At 31.7% G+C, this 11,046-nt stretch overlaps 1 pseudogene; it reads left to right on the forward strand.

The window, feature by feature from the left end:
* Positions 1–356: 356 nt before the first annotated feature.
* LOC143640939 (large ribosomal subunit protein uL29 pseudogene) lies at positions 357–8,322 on the forward strand (annotated as a pseudogene).
* The last annotated feature ends 2,724 nt before the right edge of the window (positions 8,323–11,046 follow it).

The following is an 11,046-nucleotide window of genomic DNA, read 5'->3' on the forward strand; positions in this document are numbered from 1 at the left end:
AATATAAAAGCATAGCATTAGAATATGTCCAAAATTGAGCATAGAGAAGAAAGGCTGAAAAAAATTTTTTTTAAAGAACAGAGATTTAGCAATCTGTGGGGGAAAGTTGTACGTTCTACACGTGGTAGCTTGAATCCAACCTTGGGAAGGATGGGTCTGAAAAAATGTTCAAAGAAATAATCACCAACTTCCAGATATAAGAATCTCAATGAACCTTAAGTAATAGATGCGCAAAGAATGCATAGTGTAATCAACTTTCTGCTTATCATCAATAAAAAGAAAAAATCTTTAAAGCAGGTAGGGAAAGAGACATATTGCACACTAAAATATTAAAAAGTATGTTCTTTTCAGAAACCATGCAGGTAAAAAGATAGGGGAATAATCTCTTTAAAGTGATCAAAGAAAAAATGTCCTATAAACCTAGAATTCTATATCCAGTAAAAATATTTTTTAAATAAAAGCAATACAAGAATTTTTTTCAGAAAGATAAAAGCCAAGAGAATTCACCTCTAGCAGGACTGTATTTTCAGAAATATCAAAAAGTTCTCCAAGTAACAGAAAAATGATACCAGCTGAAAATTTGGATATACAAGGGAACACAGAGTACTAGAAATGGTAAATACGTGGAAAGACATTTTTCTTAGAGTCTCTTTAAAAAGCAATTGGGTATTTAAAATATAACAAAAGTAATATATTTAGGATTTTAAACATATATAAAAGTATGATAACTAAAAAATGAAATTAAACTTCTCTTAAGTTTCTTGTGTTATTGCTAAATTTAGATGTGGTTTATCCACAAAGAGATAATGTCTTAGAAGCTTGATTTCTAGTGTCACAGTGCTGAGAAATGGTAAGACTTCTTAAGAGGTAGGGCCTAGTAGGAAGCTCTTAAGGCTCTGGGGAGGCTGCCTTAAAATGGGATTAAAGCAGTTCTGTTGGGACCCCTGATTTCTCAGGAGAGTGAGTTATAAGAGAGAACACACTCTGTGAATTACTACTTGGCTGCCTGTTTGATGAAGTGATATCTCCTTCATACAGGCAATCCTGCCATGATGCCAACATAGCCCCTCACCAATAGCCAAAACAATGGGGCTTCCTAATCTTGGGCCTTTAGCTTCCAAACTGTAGCTAAATTAACATATTTTCTTTATAAAATTATTCATGCCATACTGATTGGAAAAGATATGGTTGATGATTTCCATCTTCTGGAATTCACTAGGAACTGTTTTGTTTTGTTTTGACTAATATGTGATCTGTCCAGAAGTGTGTTCCATGTGCACAGGGATAGAATGTACACATCCTGTTGCTGGGTGGAGTGTTCTGAGTGTGTCTGTTAGTCCCAATTGTTCTGTTTGCTTATACTCCTCTACTTCCTTATTGATCTGGTTGTTGTAGCCAGTATTGAAGGTGGGCTTTTGAGGTCTAAAACTGTGGTGATGCTAGTTTTCCTTCCTATTATGTCAAAATTAACTTCATATGCTTATTAGCTCTGAAGTTTGGTACACAAATATTAAGGATTCTTATATTTTCTTGTTGAATTGACCCTTGTATATAATCTTGTATCTTTTAATATTGTTTGATTTAAAGTATTTTTAAAATGTAATTTAAGCAATCTCTGCAATCTTTTGATTATTATGTGTTAAATATTATTTTTTATCCTTTCATTTTCAGCCTATATGTATTCCTAGATTCCAGAGCCAGAATATTGTTGGATTCTGTGGTTTTGAAAATCCAATCAACCACTCTATATTTTTTGATTGTGGAATTTAGTCTATTTACATTTAAAGACATTACTATTAGAGAAGAATTTACATTTGCATTTTTTAATTGTTTTTGCTGTGTCTTGTAATTTGTTATTCTTTCCTGTCTCACTTTTTTTTCTTTGTGCAACATGAGTTTCTGTTTTGGGCTTTGTTTGTTTTTTAGAATTTTGTTTTCATAGTGATACCCCACTCATTTACTTTTGTTCATGTTCTACATGTATTTTGTTTGGAGTTACTGCTACATTACACAGCATATTTTAAGTTGTAGCATTCTATAAAAAACTCAACTTCAATTGAATAGAAAATTCTCCTTCTTATGCACATGTTATGTTGTTTCCCCAACTGAATACTTACATATACTATACCCATAAACATATTTTTAGTGTATTTTAAAATTTTTTATCATTTAAATTTTATTCATCAAAATTACAAGGTTGTAGGCTACTATGTTTATCCTTATGTTTACTTTTAATGGAGAAACTTAAAGAGTTGGCTCTCAGTATCTGAGCTTTCCTTATCCATGAATTCAATGAAACATGGATCAAAAATATCCACAATAAATTATTTGTGTACTAAACATGCAATATTTTTATTGTCATTATTCTTTAAACAATACAGTTTAACATTATTTTCATAGCATTTACATTGTACTAAATATCAAAAGTCATCTAGAGACAAAGGACATGTTCTGTTTCCATTTAAAGGATTTTCTTTAGCATTTTATTTATTATGAGCTTTATAAATTTCCTCAGTTTATGATTATCTGGATTATCTGGATTATTCCTTTATTTTGGAAGCAGTTTTTTCTGAATACAGTATTATTGGTTTAAGGTTGTTTCTTCTATAATTTGATAATATACCACTCTCTTCTGTTGTGCAATTTTTCGTCTAAAATAGTTATTAATAACTTTTATCACATACCTCATGTGTGATGAAACTATTGTAAAATTCAAGATTTTCTCTTTGTCTTCAATTTTAGATGGTTTGATTGTGATGTATTTTGGGATATTTCTCTTTGTATTTCTTACAATTGGTCTTTTTGTGATTCTTAAATCCATATGTCTTTTAACTTACTCCTGTTTGTAAGGCTTTGTCATTATTTATTCAAATCAACTCCCTTTTACTTTCTCTTCCCTTTTTCTTCTGTGAGTTTAATAATATACATATTGTTCAACCTGACAGAGTCCCATAAAATTCTTAAGATGTTTTCAGTTTCCTTCAATTTTTTTTCTTTTCTCTTTGACTTAATTTTATTATTTATTTTTGTGGTACTGGGCATTTAACTCAGGGACGCTACACCATTGAGCTATGTCCCATGTCCTTATTGTTTATTTTGAGACAGTGCCTCACTAAGTTTTTGCTTCCAGTCTCAAATGTGCAATCCTTCAGCCTCAGCTTCACGAGTAACTAAGATAACAGGCATGTGCTACCATACCCAGCTTCCCCTCTGACTCATTTTTAGACATCTCTCTTCGAGTTTACTAACCTAGATGTTTTTCATCTGTTTGATCCAATCTACTATTGAACCTCTGTAATGAATTTATCAATTCAGCAATTACATTCTTCAACTCCATAATCTCTACATGTATGTCTTTTTATTTATTTGTTTTAGTGGTTTATAATTATTTGTTGATATTCTAATTTTATTCATGGATTGTTTTCTGTCTTTGTTTAGTTGTTTATGCGTGTGCTATTATAACTCATTGGGCAGTTATTTTATTGGAAGCTATGGAAGTTGCTTTAAATTCTTTGTAAAGCAGCCCATAGATCTGCATTTCTGTAGAGTCAGTTCCTGGAGTTTAATTTTATTCCTTCTATTAGGTCTTATATCCCATTTGATTTTTGTCTGCTTTGTAATATTTTGCTGGGATTGGGGCATTTAAAAACACAGCCGTCTCTCTTGATCTTGCTTATTACCTTCTTGTAGGGGAAGACTTCACTGATCAGCCCTACTGGAGGTTCTAGGCCCTCATACGTTTTCTGATCTATTGCTCATCTTTATGACTGTAGACATAACTGTAATTCTGCCACTCTCCTGTTTCCAACAAGTTCCCAACTCTGGCACAGATGAAATATGCATTCAGAATCAGACAGATAGAATTTAGTTCTTCTAGAAGACCCTAGACAACCTAGAATGTTTGGATGCATATTCACCGTTTTATTTTTTATCTCAAGGGAGAAATCATAGGGATTGTTGGAGATGTTTCATTCCCTTTTATTCATGTTATGCCATATATATGGAGGGGCACTAAATACTGGAGATTTTCTATACCTTTTGCTGGAATCCCTTCTTGGTTTTACCCTAGCCTGGGTGCTACAGATTAACTACTGATCTCTTTCTGAGGTGTTCTGATTCATACATTGTTGTTTATTCAAAATCTTCAATGGGTAAGGGAGGGTCTGTAGCATCCCAGTCTTCCATCTTATCTTATAAAAGTTATTTCTTAAATAGGATACTAAAGCATTATCTATCCTTTACAAGACAAAAATCCTGATTCAAGAGGGATAAAGGATTTGAATGGGTGATTTTCAAGGCAAAATATAGAAATGAGCAATAAATAAAATCATATGTTTATCACTACTCATTAAACAAATACAAAGTAAAACCAAAATATGTACCATTATCTTCACACTTGCATGAGTATTCAAAAGATGGGCAATTCCAACAATTACCAAGGTTACGGAGAAAGTAGAAATTTTATACATTTTGTGTAGAAATGTTAAATGACAAAACCACTTTGGATAACAGTTTAATGGTTTCTTAAAAAGTTAAATGTATACTTAACATAAAGTTCTGCTATTTAACTTTCACATATTTACTGAAGTGAAGTGAAAATACACAACACAGTAACACATAAATTCTAACACTCAATGCAGTTTTATTAGTAGTAAAATACCAGAAAAATGAAAATGCTCAATAAGTAAATGGATAAACACAGCATACCAAAAGGACTGAGAATATAACTCAGAAGCACTGAGAATATAACTCAGAAGCAAAGTCCTGGGTTCAATGTCCAATAAATCAGAAGAATTTTTAAAAACAAATATAAAATGATAAGAACAAACTGATAATGCATGGAAAGAGATGAATTCATCTAAAAGTAATGTGCTGAATAGAAAACACCAGACCCAAAGCAAATTACTATCTGATTTTGTATATGAAACTCTAGAAAAAAGGCAATAAAAGAAAATAAAACCAGATAATGAGTAATTCATCTTAATAATCCTTGAATGGGATATATTCATTCTCTATTCACATCTTTAAATTTTTTTATTTGGCACTATTTCTTAACATTAAATTATTCCCAATATTATTATTATTACAATTAGTGTCCTATGCACTTTCAGGTTCCACACCTATAGAGTCAATAATCTAAGGATCAAAAGCATTCAGGAAAAAAAAAATTGTGTCTGCAATGAACATTTACAGACGTTTTTTCTTGTCAATAATTCATAAACACTACAGTGTTACAACTTATGTAGTATTTAAATTACATTAGGCATATAAGCAATCTAGGAATGGCTTAAATATACAGGATGATGTGCATAGGTGACATGTAAATTCAAAACCATGTCATATAAGGGAATTGAACATTAGTGGATTTTTGGTATTCAAAAGAGGTCTCAAGGGAGATCAGTGAAGTCTTTCCATACAAGAAGGTAATAAGCAAGATCAAGAAAAATGGCTGTGTTTTTAAATGCCCCAATCCCAGCAAAATATTACAAGGCAGACAAAAACCAAATGGGATATAAAACCCAATAGAAGGAATAAAATTAAACTCCAGAAACTGGCTCTACAAAAATGGATACTAAGGATTAATGTGTATATTTTGCCCCCTCTATCTACACAAAATTCTAACTACAGAAGCTGACCCATTTTTTCATAAATTAAATTATTGTCATTTCTCCAGATAAAATTACATAAAATGATGATAAATTTTTAATTTAAGAAATAAATTGTTTAGTTGCCTTAATTAAAAATTAACCTAGATTTTAATCCAATATATGTTTACACTACTTATATATTTATGTATTTATATGCTGGAGATGTAAGGGCATTATTTTTAAAGATATGAGTGAAGATATCTCCATATATACATTATTCTGATCATTTTTAATTACTCATGTATCATGTTTGCTGACCTGATACCCACATTTAAGAAAATTACATATTTTTTCTATATTACATATAAAAAAATTATTTGAACTTTTCTTAATAAGAGCTTTTCACTAAATAATGTAGATTATTTCTTAATTAAGAATAGATTTGGCTATCTGGATTCTTTATAAATTCATTGACTGAACTGAAATTAAAAAATGTGTAACCATTTTTTTACATCTCTCCTACAGTCTAGGGGTTGAATGGAAAAGTCTGCATTATGTTCTGAGCTACTTTAGTTCTCTTATTAAACACAGAGGAAAGCAGAAGAATCTTATTTAATCTAAAAATGACTTCAGATACTGTTCACATATTCTTTCCTACTCATAGACTGAAATTTTTTTTCCAGAACCAGGTTTTCTACTCATTTTTCACATTGATTGTCTTCAGACCCAGACAGGATTAAAAATTATAAAGTTTCACCTGTGCCCCTACTTTTAAACAATGTATCAAAGTTTTGCTGAGCTTTAGAAAATATGCTGAAGGTTTATTGTGTGTTTAGGACAAAGGTTGACTTCTTTTCTTATTACAAACTATTTTCCTACCTCAATCTTCCTGTGAAACAAGAGGCAGAAATTCCCTTCGGAAAGGCATAGCCTTTTAGTGATAGAGAATTGGAAGTCAAACAACCAGGGCTCAGGAAAAATAAAAGTAAATAGCATGTGACCTTATTTGCATGTGCATACCATCAAACAATACTATCTAAGTTTAGTGGCTTAGTGAGAAAATATTTTTTTCCATTTAATCTTCACAGCATGTTCTCACTTCTATTTTTTCCTAATCTCAATAAGGTTAAAAATTTTCCCTGTCATAGGTTCTGAACAAAAATAATGTTTGTATTAAAAGACAGGATATGTGAAATTCATCTTATATATGCAAATCTGCTTACCCTGTTAATAAAGAGTGGCTTACAACATGACAAAATTCTGGCTTTTAATATTAGACAACATGAAGACAACAATTCAGGAAATTTATGATCATTAATTTTCAGCATCCAAAAATAATTGAATTATCAACATTATTTGAGAACAATGAAACCATACACCCCCAAAAAATATAGAACAAAATCAAAGAAATAACTATATATTTGTGCTTACTTAGGAATAACAAAATATTAGCATGCATAATTAAGCATGCAAAAATAAAATAATCACAGTTTCTTTGAGAAGTCAGGTCATATTGGTATCATTACTGATACATTCATCTATCTCTATCAAGATCAAGGTTAATAATTAATTTATGTAAATTACAGACAAAATATTTAGTGTGCACAAATGAAAGCTTATAAATTTTCAAATGTTTTTATAGAAACTTAATTCCCTCCTTCAGAAGAGTTTTTAAAAAATGGATCAATGACTAAATCTTTATAAATAGAACAATAACAAGAGATTAATATCTGTATCCAAATATAAAATGTTTTGAAATTTGAACAAATGTGAATCAAGTATATGTTAGTAATGAAAGAACTTCACATGGAAAACAACTGTAAATTTTAGCAGTGTGGTTGGTTTTATTTGATTACTAACTTAGGTAAAGAATTATTTTAAGGGAACATTAGTGTTTCAGTTGATCCTGTCTTCTGGTGTATTACCAGCCTTTCACTCCCTGCTCTGTGCATGATTACTCTATGTAGTACAACCACATGAGGATACGCTCCATGAAAAGTACTTGCCTGAAACTGGGGACCCAAAGATAACTTAAGAACATGCCTGCTTTCGTAACTCTTAGTATAATGAGCCTTATAAATTTGAAATACTAGAAAGTAAGGGCTGAAAATTTTCAATCTCTAAAACAAAGAGATCTTAAGGCTTCTTATATTTATTTCCAGAGTCTTTTGAGAAATGATCCATATTTTAATCTTTTTGCTAGATGTTATTTTTAGTTTGACTTATTCTTATTAAAGTAATACATGTATATAATTTAAAATCTTATGAGCTTAAAATAAAAGTCAATGGTTTCCTCCTCTACTGCTCACCCTGTGTTACTCCTACTGGAGGACCTACTATTGCTTATTTATGCATTTTCAATTTAATAAAGGCTATTTTCAAATAGCCCAGTATTCTTGTGCAATCATTAAACACTTTAAAATAAAAATACACTAGCTCTTCCCTCAGCTTAGGCTTTGGTGGATCCTACAGCTCTGGCCAAGATTAAGGCTCAGGTCCTTAGTGGCAAAGAGGAGGAGCTCCCAAAAAAATGGATGACCTGATAGTGGAACTGTTCCAGGTGAGTATCACCAAAGTGACAGGCATCGTGATGTCTAAGCCCTTAGACCTATGGCCCAAGAAGATACACGGTATGCGCCACAGGCTCAAAAAGTAGGAAGAGAACCTGAAGACCTAGAAGCAGCAGTGGATAGAGAGGCTGCACCCTTATCCCAAGAATGTGATCAAAGCCTGAGTGTCATGGTGCAATAAAAAAAATAAATAAATAAGTATACTAGCCAATATATACTTTCTGTCACCATTTTATAACTTTAAGGATAAAATTTATGTTCTGCTGCATAATTGTAATTAGACTGCTCTTTGTCCACTAGTTGGTTTTAAATTTTGAAAACTTAAATCTGACTATGAATTATTGGTAATTTAATAATATGGATCAATGTGGTGTCATGTAGTATGCTTTCATTACCCTTTGTTTCCTGAACAATTATATACTCTGTATTTCTACTCAAGTTCTTAAGTGAGTTAAAAAGCTAGTTTATAATACATTTTATATGGATTATTTTTCATAATTGCTTTTCTCCAAAAACAGCACCGTATAATTTATTGCATTCACATTCACAAGATTATATCCTTCAAATTTATTTCTATTCACTTAGTTATCTGTTTGCAAGAGGACCTGTTTCTGTTTATCTATTTTTTTTTCAAAATTTTCACAATTGTTTTTATTTCTATCCATCCGTATTTAAGAATGAAGCAATAGAAAGGCTGTTGGTATCTCTCAGTAGCTTAGTGGGTGCTGTTGACTGGCAGAATTTGTATGGGAATAGAAGCTAGGCAACTATGTCATGAGGGAATCCAAACTAGAATGGAAAGGGCTTTATTTGGCAGCACAAATACCCACACTAGCTAACGTGCCATCTCATACTCACTAATATGTTCATAAGATGTACCTTTTTAATATGGGTGTGTTTGAATTATTTTCCTGGTGAGAAAGTAAACACAAAGCCTCTTTTTTTCTTATGCAGTGTGAGGAGAAGCAGCTGTGTCCTAGAGATCCCCTGAATTCCTCCTCTGTTTCTCACCACCTGTCTCTGAACCAGGAGCCTGTGCTGGTTTTGCTAAGGAGGCCCCATATTCCAGCTGCCCTTTCTCACTCCATTTCCTCCATCACTCCTCTTCCATAGGCCATGCCTTCTTCTACTGTTTCCCTTTATTCTCCTTATGAGGAAGTCTCAGGAAGGATGGACTACAATCACTCATTCTGCCTAAGACAGTGAGTGATCTAACTTCTAATTCTCCATCTGTGGACAGGGGTTCGGGAATTTGGTTTAAATTAGCATTCCTCTTACTGTGTACCTCAGAATACTTGTTCTATTAAGAATTCATAGGTATTTTATGATTAAATAATAGATGATGAATAATATATCTTCCACTAGAGACTTACATACACTTTAGAATATAAAATATCCCTGAAAATCCAGTAAATGAACCTGCTTAACATTTTGTAACCTGACATTACTCAGCACAGGAATCCATAATTAATGAAGAAACTACAATATCTTTTAAGGAAAATTGGTCTTTACTAATTTTATATATAATAATTATATATAATATTAAAATCATAGGAAAAGTCTGACAAAAGTCCTTGAATAGAAAATAAGAAACTTTATAGCATATTCAATAAATTTTTAAGAAATTGTTGAAAAGAAAATTGTACAATCAATTAATAGAAGTACTAAAAAGAAAAAACTCTATGGATAGAATCTATTTTCTGTAAATATTTTTTTAAAAAAATTTAGATACCTGATTACAAGTATATTCAAGGTTTTAGGGCCTGTAAAATATTCTTGATAATTAGGTAATGTATATTTATCATAAGATAATACAACACTTATTTTCAACTTGTAGCATATTATGACCACCAGTTAATAATAATGTAAATCCATATTTTTATCAGTACATAATAATTATAAGAACTGTGGGTTTTATTGTGTTATATTTGTACATGCTCAGAACATACCATGGTCAATTTTGTTCTCCAGCATCTCTGGCCATTCCCTCTTTACTTTCCTGGTTCATTTCCTCTACTCTAAGTCTCCCTTCTATTTTCAAGAGATTTTTTTTTTCCTTTTTTCTCTAATCTTCACATATGAGACAAAACATACGAACCCTCAACTTTCTGGTCTGAATTATTTTGTTTAATATGGTGTTATTCAATTTCAATTTTTCTGAAAACAAAATAATTTTATTTCTTCTTTATGGCTAAGATTTCATTGTGTATATATACCACATTTGCTTTATCCATTCTTTTCTTGAGGGACACCTAGACTGCTTTCGTAGTTTGGATATTGTGAATTCTGTTGTGATAAACATCTCTTTGTGGAGAAACACCTACATACCCATGCATGCAGACTTACTAAGGAGTGGTATAGCAGGATCATATTACAGTTCCATTCCTAGTGTATTGAGGGAACTGCATACCTATTTGCATAGTGTCAGTACTACTTGATATTCTCACAGTGTACAAGAGATCTCTTTACTCTGCATCCATGCCAGAAATTATTATTCAATCCTTGATGACTTCTAACTTCAAAAATATTAAATATCAATGAGTTTTTATTTGCATCTCTGTAACTGCTGGACATGTTGAATTTTTTTTCACATAATTATTGGCCATTTGTACTTCTTTGGAGAAGGTTGTATTTAGCTTATTGGTCCATTTATTGATGAGGTTATTTGTTTTCTGGCATTGTTTTTTGAGTTCTTTACATATTCTAGATATTCATCCATTGCCAGAAGAAAAACTGGTGAAAATTTTCTCCACTCTGTAGGTCCTATCTTCACACTGCTGATTGCCTTCATGGCTCTACAGAAGCTTTTTAGTTGATGCTACCCAGCTTGTTGATTCTTTCCTTGTATTAGGAAGTTGCTGCCTATGCCACTGTGTTGGATTGTTCCC

The sequence above is a fragment of the Callospermophilus lateralis genome, unplaced genomic scaffold, assembly GCF_048772815.1.
Source record: "Callospermophilus lateralis isolate mCalLat2 unplaced genomic scaffold, mCalLat2.hap1 Scaffold_79, whole genome shotgun sequence".
Lineage (NCBI taxonomy): Eukaryota > Metazoa > Chordata > Mammalia > Rodentia > Sciuridae > Callospermophilus > Callospermophilus lateralis.